Below are 17,138 nucleotides of genomic sequence, written 5' to 3' on the forward strand. Positions count from 1 at the left end.
AATTTTTACAAGCGCTTTAGTAATGTTATAATTGAGACCTAAGTTTTGATAGAGCCAAAATTTTTGTTTTAGATCTATTAAATACATTTTAACTCCATTATAATATTTGGGTAATTTTCTTGTTATTGAACAAGTCAAATTATACATAACATGGGAGTTATTGTTTGCTTTGTACCAGAGGAACCTGTGGTATAAATGGAATTTTACTAAGTTGGTGGTTAATCTTAGATACCACTTTTGTTTATTTTGCCTTTTATAAATAATTTAATTCAAATTATCAAAAGCCTCTAGTAGATACACATTGTAAACATTTATTGCACAAACATCAATGCTGTCACTCACTATCAGAGGCATTGGGGACACAGTGATAAGACCTGGTTCATATTTCTCTTACAGTGTCTGTATGAGGATTCTCCAAAGACTCAGAACCAATAGGATGTATTTGTATATAGAGAGATGTGAAAGGGTTTATTAAAGAAATTGGCTCAATTATCGAGACTGAGAAATCCCACACCTGGCTATCTGCAAGCTGGCGAACCAGAGAAACTGGCAGCATGGCTCAGTCCAAGTCTGAAGGCCTCACAACCAGGTAAGCTGATGGTATAACCCTTGAAGTCCTGAAAATAAGGAGTTGGGTGTGAGGGGTTGCAAATCAAGTCCCTGGCTCGAAGAGAAAGACAGTGATTTCTTTGCCTTTGCCTTTTGGTTCTATCTGGGTTCCATTCAGTTGGATGGTGCCTGCTCACACTGAGGCTGATCTGCGCTTAGTCCACAAACTCCTAGGCCAGTCCCCTCCGGAAACATCCTCACAGACAAACCCAGAAGTAATACTTTACCTGCTGTCTTGATATCCCTTAATCCAGTCAAGTTGACACCTAAAATTATCCCAATGTCTCAACTAAAAACTGTAGACTATCCCATTTCGGAACTACATTTTTTCATCTTTATATATACTAGGTGTATTCTTTTTCTGAAAGATTTCCCATTTTGGAGTTTTCTGTTTATATAAAGTTGTGTATCTAGGATTTTCTATAAGGTTCTCACCTCCCAAGGTTTATAGGGAAGTTCTACAAATTGAGGAATGATTGATGGCACATAATTAGTGTTTCATGATTTTTTTTTACCACCTTCAGCTAACATTGTTTTAATCCAGTGTTGCTGTAGACTTTGAACATGGTCTCAGTTTTGGAGTCAACATGACTTAGTCCAGAATGTGCTTGGCACGTGGCTCCTAGAGCTAACCTGGCTACTGATTATGTGGGTAGCTTTTATAGATCATTCAGGCACATTCCTTGTGTGAAAAGAAAACCTTTGATAAAGATTAGAAGTATGATGCATTCTTAAGAGTTAGCCTTGAAGAGTCCAGTGAGAAGCTGTTCTTATGTAGAGACTTTCTCTTCATTACTGCCTGCAAGGGGATTGGAAGTATCTGATGATATTATAAATGATTGATGGAAAACTGCTTGAGAGGTTGGCCATGACTCCATTTATACACACTGAATGCGTGTAGATGTTTGGATTTGTCTTAATTATCAGACAGATGGCATAAATACTTTCTGGCAGTCTGCTCAGGGGGGCTCTGCTGACTGGGGAGGTTAGACACAAACTCAGCCTGTGGCTGCCGGGTACCACTCATGCCTCCGTATTTCCCATGCAACCATAGCTCCTGCTCTAGTCACAGTGACTTTGCAAGCCTAGCCAAGAAGAATGTAGACAACTTAGTAGGAAAATAGTATTTCTTACCAAAATGTCTCGGCCAAGCACAGTGGCTTACGCCTGTAATCCTAATACTTTAAGAGGCTGAGGTGGGGAGATCACATGAGCCCAGGAATTTGAGACCAGCCTGTGCAACATGGCAAAACACCCTCCCTACAAAAAATTAAAAATTAGACAGGGGTGGTGGCACACGCCTGTAGTCCCAGCTCCTCAGGAGGCTGAGCTGGAAGTATCACTTGAGCCCAGGAGGTCGAGACTGCAGTGAGCTGTGATTGCACCACTGCACTCCAGCCTGGGTGACAGAGCAAGACCCTGTCTCAAAAAAAAAAAAAAAAAAAAAAAAAAAAAAAAAGAAGGCTCAAATACTAGCTTGATAGTGTTCCTTTTTCTGCGTTTCTGTACCTGTTAACCTGGGTGAGCGCTTCATGGCCCCAAAGTGTATTAACATGCTTTCTGATTCTAGGTCTCTCATTCCTTGTATTTGTGAATTTCAAACTGTAAATGGGAGATTCTCTGTATCAGAATTACATAGAGCACTTGTTCAAAATGAACTCCTAGGTCCAACAGACCTATTGTCTCAGCCTCTGGGCTAGAAATCCCAGGTGATTCTTACACGTACACAATTTGAGAACTTCTTTAACTCCTCATCAGTCAGGTTCAATCAGAGAAACAAGCCCTAGGAGACATAAAAAGAGATTTATTTCAGAGTTTGGCCTCACATAAGAGGAGCTGATTAGATGATCTTTATGAGCCTGTTTCTATTTGGTCTAAGAGCCCCATAGCACAGGCTATCGAAGGGGCAATGGTGTGAATGGAGGAGGGTCAACAGGCTGGATTGGGACCTGGGAATGTGGGGGACACCTGTGGCAGTCCCGCTGCCTTAGACCTTTCACGTCAGTGATCAGGTACTGGCCTCCTTTGTCATGGCCAGACATGCACCTGGCCCAAGAGCTTGGGAGAAGTTGCAGAAGGGCCTGGCAGGAGCTTCAGGAGCTGGGAGCCCATGTGCAGCCCATGCCACCAGCTGAGTCAGCAGGTAAAGAACACGCATGAGCAGTGACAGCCCATCATGCTCTGCTCAGCAGCACAAGAACAGATGGCTGCTGCCTCACTGCACCTTCTGCATCTTAGGCTCCCTTGTTTGAGTGCGAACCCACCAGAGTTGTTCAGTACCCATCAGTGGTCTTCATTACTGCATGAAGTCCAAGTCTTTCTTCTTTGCTTTGTGAAATTAATTCAGACTTAAAGCTGTTGGAACGTTAAATTATTCTGAGCCTTGAAAGAAATGTGGTTATGCAGCCTGAGTCATGTGGGGCATGCAGGTGCGACTTCTGCCTTTTTTCCCCCTTGTAAATAATTAAGACAAAAGGGCACCAGATATAAGACCCCTCAAATCACTCCTCCTCCTCACAGAGTAGTAAAGCAATCTTGAAATGAGCGGCAATCTGTAACCAATCAAATTGCTGTGGCGAATGCACTGGTCTTGTATGGAAAACGTGATCCTGCTAAAATTTCTAAGTGAAACCTTCTCCACTTTGAAACATTAACCTTACCGGTTCAGAGTCAGTGCTTCCAGGGGGCCATTCTCAAGCTTTGCGCTCAAATTAACTCTCTACTTGATCATATTTTCTAAATCTTATTATTTAAGGTTGACAGTTTTCAGATCCCTCTGTGCTATCCTCGCCTCCCCACCCAACTCCCTACCTCTTCGACATACTTCTTCAACTGGCTGGGCTGCTTTATTAAGTGGGTGTGATATTCTCATTCTTAATACAACTAACATTGTCTGACTTCGTGTACTGTCCCCTTGAGCTTTATAAATCATACTCTTAAAGTCCAGATCAAGTTTTATTTTATCTATTGAGATTTTCCCAACTTTTTTAGATTTCATGAATTTCTTCTGAGCTTCTATTAACTTGACACTTATAGTTTATGTTAAATATGAATGCAGTTGTTTGCTGTTATTTCTTAAATACTGTCCCTCCCATTTACTTTTCTTATATACACATTACACAAAGTTTGGACACATAGGAGGCGCCTAAACCTATAAAGAGACATGGAACTTGCTAAAGGATCCAGGAGTGATCCGCTTGTTGGCGTTGATTGAAAATCCTTCTTGCTACCTGCTTCTGATTGTGAGAGAAACATGAAATCTGTGAGCAGGACAAACTTCTTTCCCTCCCTCCTCTGGAGTTCCTAGCGGCAGGCCTGGGTCTCAACTTGGGAAGGAGCTTCAAATCCTTTATTTCAAGTTGTCACTTCTTTGGAGGGGTAGTAGCTCTGTCCATGGGCAATGTGGGATGTTGGAGGAGCCTGAAGGCAAGTGAAGTTAGGAATACAAGTGTCTCACCGTCGAGTTCCACTCAGCAGGACGAAGAGTGTGGGTGCATTACATCACCCACAGGATCGCTGCTGATTTATCTGTTAACATACCGTGCCTGTTTTCTCCCTAGACAGGGAGGGTCCATAGTGTATGTGGATGCATTTCAAAACAGCCACTTTGTATGGCCACTATGTCCAATGAAAACAGAGGCCCGTGGCCCCACTCTTGCCATGAGCACCCTCCCAGCCAGGCTCTACTCTTGAATGAGTTAACTTCCAAGTTGCTCTCCCTTGTCTGAAAGGCTCTTGGAACTTGTGGATCATCTTTGAAAAATATTTCTATAATGGGAAAATATTTTAAAAACAGCATGGGGTGTGAGCTGATGTCCACAGGGCTGATTGTTAGAAGGTATAAGTGATCGAAAGTGTGATCCTCCCACTTTGTCCTCAAGCCGACCAATGGCCTGACCTCTTCTGCAGTGAGAACCTGCTGGAGAGTTGGCTGAGATTCAGGAAATCAAGGGACCTTCATTCTTCAACAAAAACCAGGCTCCACATCAGCCTCCAAGAGGCCGCCAGGTGGCAGTGTTGACCCATCCTGCCTCTGAGAACCATAGTTTTCTAATGCTCAGAAAACTGCTACCACAGTTTTCTAGTGCACAGACTTTACTGAGTGACTAGGAAGGGGCCTTGAGTCTGATCATAAATCCTGTTTCATAACCTGGAAGAAGGTACACCTTGTGTACCAGCTATTCCTCAGATCAAAGTGGAAAGGACAGGAGACAAACTGAGCAAAATTGGTAGTAACCTATGCTGGAGGTATCCTAGGTGTGTGTAGGGGTTGGGAGGTGGGTGGGTGGGGGAGAGGGAAAGGGAGGCGGGGGAGAGAGAGAGAGGGAGGAGGAGAAGGAGGAAGAGGAAGGAGAAAAGAAGAAGAAGGAGGAGGAGGAAGAGAAAGAAGAAGAAGAAGAAAGAGGAGGAGGAGAGAAGGGAGCAGGGGACTGGTTGTGGTAAGAAGAAGAGGAGGAGGAGGAAGAAGAAGGAGAAAGAAGAAGAAGAAAAGAGGAGGAGGAGAGAAGGGAGCAGGGGCCTGGTTGTGGTTTGGAGAGACAAAAATCAGAACACAGAATTTTTTCGGAGCTATAAACTTTTATAAACAAGGAAAATAATGGGCAGAGAATACATTAAAGTGCTCTGTCCGGGTTGCTGACTAGTGGCAGAACAGATTAAGACTCAGTGTTTAGTTTTTCTGTTTTTCTCTCTCTCTTTTTCTGGGTTTTCTTTGTTTTGTACTATCGAGTTCTTATTTCTTTTACTTCAATAATTTTTTTTTTCAAATGAATCTAGATGTTATGATGATCTGAGGACACAAGTTGATAAATGCAATTGAGATTCTTGGTTGAAGATTTTGTGTAGGTGATATTAGTAGAAAGTATCCACAAAGTCATGGAGCAAGATCTCAGATTTACAAAGTTCTAGGTCCACCTCGACCTTCCAAAGTGTTGGAATTATAGGAATGGGCCCCTGCGTCTAGCCTTATATTGACATTTTTCACTTACATTTTAGAATTGATTGTTGAGAACCCCTTGAGTGACCTAGAAGGTCAAGAGACTGCTAATCTGTCTGTGATCTGTTTAATATTTTTTTCTCCTCACTGAAAATGCTAAGAACATTCATTGACAAAAACTGGAGACACTGGTAAGCTCTTACCTCTCTCATCCCATGGGACTGCACCAGCCTGTCTTACTGCTTCCTGGGAAGTTCTATGCACAAATTCTCTGGGACCTTCTCAGGTTAGGCAAGACCTCCAGAAGACCTGCCAGCCATCTTGCTCCTGAAGTTCAAGGCTCTGAAAGCCTTAAATGTCATGAAGCATGAAGCATTTCCAGGAAATTTGTGGTTTCCTCCTGAAACTTCTCAAGGATAACTTTTTCTGAAAACTGCTTACAGCAACTTGATGGAGAACAGCATTTCCGAGGGCCCAGAGGAAGGATCAGAGAACAAGGACAGGGATAGGGAGATTTGGTCATGACAGTCAGAGGCCCATATGGTCTGCAATACTCCTTTCTGGAGGCTCTAACGAATATGAATAATCGAAGATGCCATCTGCATAATGAGAGCATTGGACACTAAAATATAACTTTTCCGAGAAGTTGAAATTTGCTTATTTATGTTGTTTATTTAGGGGTATGGTTGGGATATTTTATTCAGACACTCAGTGTGCTCAATTTTTTCATTTTTTCAGCAGTATTTCTGGAGCTCATATTATGTTCTAGGCACTTTCTGAGTCCTGGCGATATAGCAGTTAATAGAGAAATGAAATCCCTGCTCTCTTGGGATGCAGAGCAGACAAATACACCAGAAAACCTCAGAGGGCTATGAGGAGAATTCTGAGTGTGAGGTGCAGGTAGTGGGCGGGCTTCAACTCTAGACCATGGAAGAACTGCACTGAGACTTGAATAACAAGAAAAAACAGTGATGAGAGCAAGGGTCTTGGCATCATCTCTGTGGCAGGCACTGGGGATGCAGCAGCAAACAAAACAGGGAATAAGCCCTCCTCTCAAGGTGCTCACGTTATATTCTAAGGGGGAAAGAAATACAGTCAGTCAAAGTGAAACTGTGTGTAATCACGCATTTGAGACTCTGAGACACTCAGGGTGCTGGGGGAATCGAAGCAGGCAGGGTGGGAAGCAGGGGCTAAACTTTGAACAGGGACCACTGGAAGGTGATGGGCTTGGAGGGATGAGGGAAGATTGACAATGCAGACAAAAGCCAAAATAGACAAATGGGATCTAGTTAAACGAAAGAGTTTCTGCACAGAAAAAGAAACTGCCATCAGAGTGAACGGGCAACTTACAGAATGGGAGAAAATTTTTGCAATCTACCCATCTGACAAAGGGCTAATATCCAGAATCTACAAAGAACTTAAACAAATTTGCAAGACAAAAATCAAACAACACCGTCAAAAAGTGGGCAAAAGATATGAACAGACACGTCTCAAAAGAAGACATTTATGCAACCAACAGACACATGAAAAAATGCTCATCATCACTGGCCATCAGAGAAATGCAAATCAAAACCACAATGAGGTACCACTGCACACCAGCTGGAATGGCGATCATTAAAAAGTCAGGAAAAAATAGGTGCTGGAGAGGATGTGGAGAAATAGGAACACTTTTACACTGTTGGTGGCAGTGTAAACTAGTTCAACCATTGTGGAAGACAGTGTGGTGATTCCTCAAGGACCTAGAACTAGAAATACCATTTGACTAGTGATCCCATTACTGGGTATATACCCAAAGGATTATAAATCATGCTACTATAGAGACACAGACACATGTACGTTTATTGTGGCACTATTCACAATAGCAAAGACTTGGAACCCACCCAAATGTCCATCAATGACAGACTGGATTAAGAAAATGTGGCACATACACACCATGAAATACTATGCAGCCATAAAGAAGGATGAGTTCATGTCCTTTGTAGGGACATGGATGCAGCTGGAAACCATCATTCTGAGCAAACTATTGCAAGGACAGAAAACCAAACACCACATGTTCACACTCATAGATGGGAAGTGAACAATGAGATCACTTGGACACAGGAAGGGGAACATCACACACTGGGGCCTGTCGTGAGGTCGGGGGAGGGGGAAGGGAGAGCATTAGGAGATATACCTAATGTAAATGACGAGTTAATGGGTGCAGCACACCAACATGGCACGTGTATACATATGTAACAAACCTGCACATTGTGCACATGTACCCTAGAACTTAAAATATACCTATACAAAAAAAAAAAAAGATTGGCAATGCAGGGCCTGGGAAGGATCTTCTTGCAGGTAGAACAGAAACAAAATGACACTTCCCTCCATTCTAAGGCAAATAACCTAGTGGTTCTTCTATGTGACTCAAGAGTGCAATTGAAATCCTAACCCTGAAGTCATTTTGTAGAGGCCTCAAGCTTCTTGTTGTGAGATGTTTCCTGGTTCCCTTCAGAAAAGGGCTCTGACGGGGTTTAGCAGAGCTATTGCTGGACGACTTGGCATGAGCACGTCTGGATACATCAGAACTTTGTCACAAGAATGGGTTTTAGTTTTAAATTCCTTAAATAACCAACAATTGGGATATGGTTAAGTAATTTATGAAATGTTCACTACATTAACTATTTTCTGGCCATTAAACGTGGTGGCCGTGAAGACCTTGCAGCAACATGTCAGAATATTAAAGCAGAACATTAAATGAAAATCAAAAGGATACAACATTGTACACACTGACTGCAGGTGTGTGAAAACATAAAAATGCAGAAGAACAACATCCAAACTAATGTAGTGGACTGGCCCCCTATAAATTAACTAGTGGACTGGTTCACTTTATTGATCATTTTAGGACAAGATTTTATACATTTTGGAATTCTATATTTAATAGCTCCTCTTGAATTTTTGCATGATTTTAAAAGACCAACCAAACTTCTTATAATGTTTAAGTTTGATTGTGGCAGCAATCTAGCGATCAATTTAATGAAAAATATCTAACTGGAAACTTTGAGTTGGTAAAAAATCTGTTTGATAGATTATTTCACTTTTAAGTAGCCTTTTGCTATCAATAGATACATCTGATCATCTCCTAATTAGTAAATAATGAAAACTATTGTTTTCACAAGTATGAACAGGCCACACATTTTCTGGGGTGGGTTGCTGGCAGGAGGAAGATGCTGACTTGCTGACTGAGGAGTATGAGCCCTGTCAGTGCCGCTTCTGTACGTAAACACTGTTAGTTTACATGATGGCCTCACCAAAATAATATTCTGATTTGTCTGCTTGATTATGAAAGTGCATAATTAGCAAGAAAAATCTGAGACTTTTTAGACAGACATAGACAAAACCTCTGGTTGTCTCGAGAAAACCCAGAAAGCACTTCTCTCAGGCTTCATGAAGGGGAAAAGGAGTTTTAACCTGTAGCACACATTACAAAAACCTAATACGGCAAATGATACTGAGAAGTGGAGCGTTTCACTAAAAAATATCGGGCTAATAAATGCTTAGAGCCAATATGTAAACACACACTCACACACACTCACGCAGGAAAAAGCTGATGGGAAACAACTAAGCCCCTTTTTATTCCATTGGAAGCTGTGAGTAATGCCAAATGTTCACACTTGAAAATGAGACACAAACACGTTTTCTCTCATGTTTTTCACAAATGTGAAGAAACGATTATCAGTCAAGACTTGTCAGAAGATTTGGTATAAGTTTGAGGGCATATTTACTTTCTCTTATCACTTTAACAAGTCTATGTTGTTCCCATGTCCCTTATAAATCTGCTAGAAAAATAAGTTTGGAATTTCAAAGTAGAAAAACCTTGGAAATGAGATCTTCTGTGGCTTGAAGTTTACACCCAGCCTGGAGCTAGGCCCTCCACATGCATCAGCACATCTCATTCTTGGGTGAAATTTTAAAAATTGATATGTACTATTTGTACATATTTATGGGGTACGTGTGATATTTCGTTATTGCATAATGATCAAGTCAGGGTATCTGGGATGTTCAGCACCTTGAGTTCATCACCTTTCTATGTGTTGGGAACATTCCCAGTCCTGTCTTCTAGCTATTTTGAAATATGCAATACATTGTTCTTAACTACAGTCACTCTACTGTCGAACATCAGACCTCACACTCCTTCCATCTAATTGTCTGTTTGTACCCATTAATCAACCTCTCTTCTCTCCCCCACACATACCACCTTCCCACCCTCTGCTAGCGACCATTCTACCTTCTACTCAGCACATCTCTTTCTGACTCTTCCATCTGATGTGGGTAAGGGTATAAGTGCATCTGTCCTGAATTAGAGTTGTTTTCTAGAGGGCACAATCTATCTTTGTTTATCATTTAAAGTGTCCAGCATGCTTTGATTTATTACTAAGCATGAGCTATTTTTTACTTGAATTTCTATAATGCTTTGTTCATTCATTCGTGTTTTTTATTACGGAAATGTCAAATAAGCCCCTTGTATATTTCACCCACTTCAGTAACTATGGTAATCTTATTTTATTATCCTTGTTTATTTTGGAGTAAATCCTAGAAATCCTATAATTTCATTAGTAAATATTTTAGTGCTCCTAAAAGATAATGATTGCATTTAAAAATATAGTCACAGTATCACAATTGTACCTTTAAAAATTAACTGTAATCCTTCAACATTCAATACGCAGTCCATGTTCAGATTTCCTTGATTGTCTCATGAAGGTAGTATTAACATGTCATTCACATCTGGAAACAAGCCTCTTTCTCTCTTTCTCTGTTTCCTTGAAATTTACATGTCAAAGAATCCCAGTCGTTTGTCATGAAGAATCCTCCACATTCTAGATATAACTGATTGCATTCCTGTAGTTTCCATCCTGTCTTTTCCTATAAATTGTTAGTTAAATGTAGAGGCTTGATTAGATTATGTTCACTTTTTCATCAATAAAGCAAATTCTGTTCATATAAATCTTATCATTGCTTAGATGAACAGATTAGATCTGTTTCCTTTTCTCTTTTCTTTTCTTTTCTTTTTGAGAGAAGGTCTCCCTCTGTTGCCCAGGCTGGAGTGCGGTGGTGTAATCATGGCTCACTGTAGTCTCTGCATCCCTGGGCTCAGCGGTCCTCTCACCTTAGCCTCCTTAGTCGCTGGAACTACAGGTGTGTGCCACTATACCTGGCTAATCTTTGTACTTTTTGTAGAGACAGAGTTTCGCCATGTTGCCGAGGCTGACCTCAAACTCCTGGGCTCTAGGGATCCACCCCCCTCAGCCTCCCAAAGTGCTGGGTTTATAGGCGTGAACCACAGCACCTGGCCTAGACCTGTTTGTATTGGTTAATGATAATGTACTAGAAGAGAAATCTTTTTGTGATATGACGTATCTTGAAGTATCATTGATTTTTGAGTTTGTGTCAGTATGAGATAAACTTTAGTTTCTAAAAATGGCCACAAACTTTCTTCAGATCACAGAATCACAGATTTCAACTTGGGCAGGACTTGAGCGTCTCACTCCTGTAGGATCCCTTTCTACCTTCCTGGAGGTACGGTCACCTGTGCTTTGCATGACCAAGTCCAGGATGAGGACCTAGTTACAGGCAGACAGGCCCCTGGTAAAACCTCTCACAATTTTCCAGCTTTCCCTTCATGGCTTTTTTCTTCTAGGGTTGTTGTCTATTTTGTTGTTGTTGTTGCCTGTTTGTAACAGGTTTTTATTCTATCGTGTTACCCTCCTCTGTGTTAATAATATAAATACCTAACACATTTTCTAGACTATCTAGCCCTTTAACCGAGGTTTTTATTTTTTCTTGTTCTTGTAATTCTTTTTACAGCTAAGCCCTTATACTTAACACTCTCTTTTCTATGCTACTGATAGTTAACACCTTGATTTGCATACTTTATTCGAGGGATAATAGTAATACTGTATTGCGAGTAGTCTCAGTCACCTCTGTGTCATCTTTCCTGCTGCTGTGTTGAGACTATTTTGGGGAGTATGCCTCAGCGACAGCTGTGAGCCACATTTAACCCACCAGCTGAAGTCTTGCCAAGTGCCCTTCATGTTCCCGCGTGTGCAGATGGCTCTGCCTGAGACCCATGGCAGCAGCAGGGTATATGTGACTGGGGCGTCTTCTGGGGAGGCTCAGGTGGTCCAGGTTCCCTTTTAGAAACTTCAGAGTCAAGCTATTCGTAGTGATGACTCTTGCACGCTCCAGCTGCCTGGCCTGTTCCCTACCCATGGGGGCTCAGATCCCTGATGGCCTTAAAAGGAGAGGGCTTGAGAAAAATGCCACCCTGAGTCAGGGTGTGGGCTGCACAGGCCAGCAGCTTGTCTCTGAGAGTGATGCCAAGGGAGTGGTTTGCATGAAAGAGAGAGGGTTCTCCAAGACATCAGCCTCAAAATAGCCTGGCCATCCTGAACTTCCCTTAATAGCCTGCCACAAATCAATCACCCACAATCTAGGTAAAGCCTTTGTAAGCCTATTTGGACATTAGGCTTGTGCCACCTTGAAGAGCAATTGAATTCCACCTATTATTCTGAGGCATAAGATATTTTTCTGTCCTGTTTTCCTAAAACTAAAGCTATCTTTAAGTTTTGAGGGTATCCTCTTGCCTCTGTGGCCTGGGAATGGTGGAATGTGATGAGAGTGACGGGGTGGCAGCTGCACCCAGGATGCTGACTCGGGGTCACTGTCGGCTTCAGTTGATGTGGCCACCACACGTTAACCATGTGACATCAGTTTCTGGGCAGAAGCTAAGTGTCTTGCCTTCTGCAGTAGATTTTATCTCAAAGAATTGTCCAGAAAAGGAAAAGCCTGTTTATCTTAACTTCCTCTGTGACTGTATTCCAAAATAAGCTTCCATAGGAAAAACATTCCATGCAAGTATGGCAAATGGCCTGGGCTAGGCCACTGCTATTCTCCTTTCCTTTAGAGAAGTACAGCCGTGTCAAGTGTGTGTCCCCGAGGATTGCATTAAGGAAGACTTTAAGAAGAGTTACAGATTGGAAGGGAATTTATGTGATTTTTCCCTCCAGAATGCATCTGAGGGGGGCTCACTCAGCAGGTACATGGTCTTGGGTCCTCAGAGAAATCCTGGGTTTTCCAAGGGGCCCTGAATGTTTATAAGACATCAAGTTAGAATGGGAGTCCAGGGGCGATATGTTGGAAAACCTAACAAGAACTGGAAATTTACAAGAAGTAAGGTGCAAGGGCTGAGGAGACGTGCTGTTTCTTTACTTTTGCAGAACAGCTGTGCAGCCAGTCCCTGGGATGGGCTCCTGTCTGGGGGTGTGCACTCACAGGCTGCCAGAGTGAGCAGTGGAAATGCAGGTTAGGCTTCTCCCCTTGCTGCTCAGGCCGCTGTGTTCCATGCAGCCTACAGGAGGCAGCCCAGCTCCTCTGCTACATGTACTGTCAGGGGCTGGTCACCTCCCCTCACTTTTAAGGGTCTCTGACCGTCACTTTTCTGGCAACAGCAAGTTGTTATCGTTGCCCAAAGATACTGAAGTGGTTGTAGGCTCTGGAATCCAAAAGACAGAGAATCAGGCCTATGCCATCTCTTCCTGTCTGTGGCCTCAGGCAATTATTGGAAGTCCCTAGGCCTTGCTTCCTCACTTACAAAATGTGGATGATAGTACCTTCCTCATAGGCACCCAGTGAAGAATACGTGAGATAATGTTTGTAAAGCTCTTGTTCCAGTGCCTAACACAGTATGTCCTCAGTGAATCACAGTTATTCCTGTTACGCCTTACATGCTATTCTCTCTGCGGGGACCCACAACCGCTGCACCCACCCCCAGCTCCCATGTGCCTGGAAACTCATATTCATCTTTCAAACGTGAGTCAGGTTTTGACTCAAGTGTGCCTCTCTGTGAAGCTGCCTCTGATCCCGTCCCCCACCTTCTTTTTCTCCGTCCATTTCCTAAACCTAACCCTCACTTTGCAAGCCAGAGAGTAACTTCTGACCCAAATGTCCATTCGAGTCTATTATTCACTAGAGGGTAAGGACCTCCCTATCTTTCTCCCATTGGCTCTAGCTCCATGGCTACCATTATTGCATACTAACTATTTGTTAAAAGAATGAGTTCAATCAATTCAGTGGTGTCTTGTGAATAAAACTTTGGCTGGCAGCGATAAATGTCTGATTCTTGAAGAATCCATTGTCACTAAATGCAGTTTTGGAGGAAGAACCTTCCAAATACACGGTGGGCAGTGGGAGGAGATGAAAGGGATTTTTGTTAAAAAATGAGGAACCACGGGGCTACCATCTCCTCCCCGCCCAGTGGGAACTTGATCTCCATATTAAGTATTTGTTTTCTGAGCTTTGGTGCCGTGCTTTGCAGCTGACCAGTGTCCTCCTGGGACCTGATGTGGCTTTTTCCCTTTGTCTGACTAGACACCCTGTTGGCCTTCCTGGAGCCTCCAACCCCTGGCCACTCTCCAAGGTCCCTTGCAGTCATTTGGCTGCAAATAGCCCTGAGATTCAGACCCTACTCTTCTCATCCTCTGCCTCTGTTTTGCAGTTAAAATTCTAAGTGTGCAAAATTTTATAAATGACTCCACATAACATGATGACTATATTTTCAGGTCCCCAAACTGAGCTCACCAATGAAGGATTGATTTCCGATCTATGAACTGATTAAAGGACAACACTTATAAAGTTACAAATATTAAATCAGATTTAATAATGTACTTTTAAAAATGTGTATGTAGAATATGATTTAAATTTAGAACCATTTCAGAATATTTACAACATGGTAACCACACAGGTCTTGCGGTTATTCAAGCTTCAGTAATTCAGATTTACAGATTGATACGGTTTGGCTGTGTCCCCACCCAAATCTCATCTTGAATTGCAGTTCCCTTAATCCCCACATGTCATGGGAGGTAATTGAATCGTGGGGGTGGATACCATCATGCTGTTCTGGTGATAGTGAGTGAGTTCTCATGAGACCTGATGGTTTAATAAGGGGCTTCCCGTAACCCCTCTGCTCTGCGCTTCTCTTTGCTGCCACCGCGTGAGGAAGTATGGGTTTGCTTCCCCTTCTGCCGTGACTGTAAGTTTCCTGAGGCCTTCCCAGCCCTGCAGAACTGTGAGTCAGTTAAACCTCTTTCCTTTATTAATTACGCAGTCTCAGGCATGTCTTTATTAGCAGCATGAGAATGAATTACAGTAAAATGGTGCCAGGTAGTGGGGCACTACTGTAAGATATCCAAAAATGTGGCTTTCACAAATGTGTAACAGGCAGAGGTTGGAACCATTTGGAGGGCTCAGAAGAAGACAGGAAAATGTGGAAAAGTTTTAAACTTCCTAGAGACTTGGAGGGCTTAGAAGACAGGAAGATGTGGGAAAGTATGGAACTTCCTAGAGTCTTGTTGATTGACTCTGACCAAAATGCTGATAGTGAGATGAACAGTGAAATCCAGGCTGAAGTGGTCTCAGATGGAGATGAGGAACTTGTTGGGAACTGGAGTAAAGATCTTGCTATGCAAAGAGGCTGGCAGCATTTTGCCCCTGCCCTAGGTATCTGTGAAACTTTGAACTTGAGAGAGATGATTTGGGGTATCTGATGGAAGAAATTTGTAAGCAGAAAAGCATTCAAGAGGAAGCAGAGCATACAAGTTTGGAAAATTTGGCTGGGTGTGATGGCTCATGGCTGTAATCCCAGCACTTTGGGAGGCTGAGGTGGGATCACTTGAGGTCAGGAGTTCAAGACCAGCCTGGCCAACGTGGCAAAATCCCATCTCTACTAAGAATACAAAAATTAGCTGTGAGTTGTGGCACACACCTGTAATCCCAGCTGCTCGGGAGGCTGAGGCAGGTGAATTGCTTGAACCTGGGAAGTGGAGGTTGCAGTGAGCCAAGATTGTGCCATTACACTCCAGCCTGGGTGACAGGCGAGACTCTATTTAAAAAAAAAAAAAAATTGGAAAATTTGCAGCCTTATGATGCAGTAGAAATGAAAAACCTACTTTCTGGGGAGAAAGTCAAGCCCTTGGCAGAAATTTGCATAAGTAATGAAAAGCTGAATGTTAATCACTAAGACAATGCAGGGGAAATGTCTCCAAGGCATGGTTTCATTGGCTAGGCCCAGGGGCCCTTGGTGCCCTGTGTCCCAGCCCCACCAGCCATGTTTTAAAAGGGGCCAAGATATAGCTGTGGTCATTGCTCCAGAGGGTGCAAGCCCTAAGCTTTGATAGCTTCCATGTGGTGTTGGTCCTGCTGGTGCACAGAGGCAAGAGCTGAGGTTTGGGAACCTCTGCCTAAATTTCAGAGGATGTACAGAAAGAACTGGATGTCCAAGCAGAAGTCTACAGCAGGGGTGGAGCCCTCATAGAGACCCTCTGCTAGGGCAGTACAGAAGGGAAATGTGGGGTTGGAGTCTCCACACAGAGCCCCCACTGGGGCACTGCCTACTGGAGCTGTGAGAAGAGGGCCACCATCCTCCAGACGAATGAAAAAGGCTCCACTTTTTTTTTTTTTTTTGGAATGGAGTCTCACTCTGTCACCCAGGCTAGAGTGCAGTGGTGCGATCTCTGCTCACTGCCAGCTCCACCTGCCAGGTTCACGCCATTCTCCTGCCTCAGCCTCCCAAGTATCTGGAACTACAGATGCCCACCACCACACCCGGCTAATTTTTTGTATTTTTAGTAGAGATGGGGTTTCACTGTCTTAGCCAGGATGGTCTCTATCTCCTGACATTGTGATCTGCCCACTTTGGCCTCCCAAAGTGCTGGGATTACAGGTGTGAGCCACCACACCTCGTCAAAGGGCTCCACCTTCTTGGGAGGAACCACATCTATCTTTTTATTCCTGTCCTAGAACAGCCCTAGGAAGTATTGAAATCATTGCCTCTTTCCTATAGCCATTGCTCCTTAATTCCTAGTTCAGATCCTAGTATCAAGCCTGGAGACTCCAGTAATATCCAAGTCTCCTGGTCTTACCCTTGCCCATGCTCCAGAAAGTAAGGGGAGTGATCTGCCTTACATGCAAGTATGACTATGACCCTGCCAGTTCCCTCTTTAACATTATTAATTGCTTTTTAATTCACTTAAGAATATTTACAGACAATGAAATAAACTCTTTTAGGTACAGTTCTGTGTGTTTTGACAGATGCATACAGTTGGTAACTACCATCTCAATCAAGATATATAATAGTTGCTTCACCCCACAAAATTTTCCTCTGCACTTTTGTAGTCACCTCCTCTCCTAATGCCCAGCTCTTGGCACACTGATCTGTTTTCTGTTCCTCTAATTTTGCCATTTCCAGAATATCATAAATTAAATCATACAGCATATCATTTTTTTAAAAATTAAACTTTTTATTTTGAGGTCATTGTGGATTCACATGTAATTGAATACAGAGAGACTCCATATATCCTTTATGCTTCCTCTCCTAGTGGTAACATCTGGCAATCAGATTCTGACATTAGTACAGTCAAGACACAGAAAATTTCCACCAATACAAGGATTCCCTATGTATCCCTTTTATAACCATACCCGATTCCCTCCTTCACCCTTCCTTAAACCTTGGAAACCACTAATCTGTTCTCTATTTCTATAATTTTGTCATTTCTAGATT

The 17,138-nt window shown here is 42.7% G+C and overlaps 1 long non-coding RNA gene across 1 annotated transcript in view; it reads left to right on the top strand.

Moving 5' to 3' along the window:
• Positions 1 to 395: 395 nt before the first annotated feature.
• The window catches only part of LOC144340239 (uncharacterized), a 55,055-nt gene continuing 38,312 nt past the window's right edge, over positions 396 to 17,138 (top strand). The window contains exon 1 of the long non-coding RNA XR_013416123.1: positions 396 to 589. This is a non-coding gene — a long non-coding RNA (uncharacterized LOC144340239). The remainder of the gene's footprint in view (positions 590 to 17,138) is intronic.

The sequence above is a fragment of the Macaca mulatta genome, chromosome 4 (assembly GCF_049350105.2).
Source record: "Macaca mulatta isolate MMU2019108-1 chromosome 4, T2T-MMU8v2.0, whole genome shotgun sequence".
NCBI lineage: Eukaryota > Metazoa > Chordata > Mammalia > Primates > Cercopithecidae > Macaca > Macaca mulatta.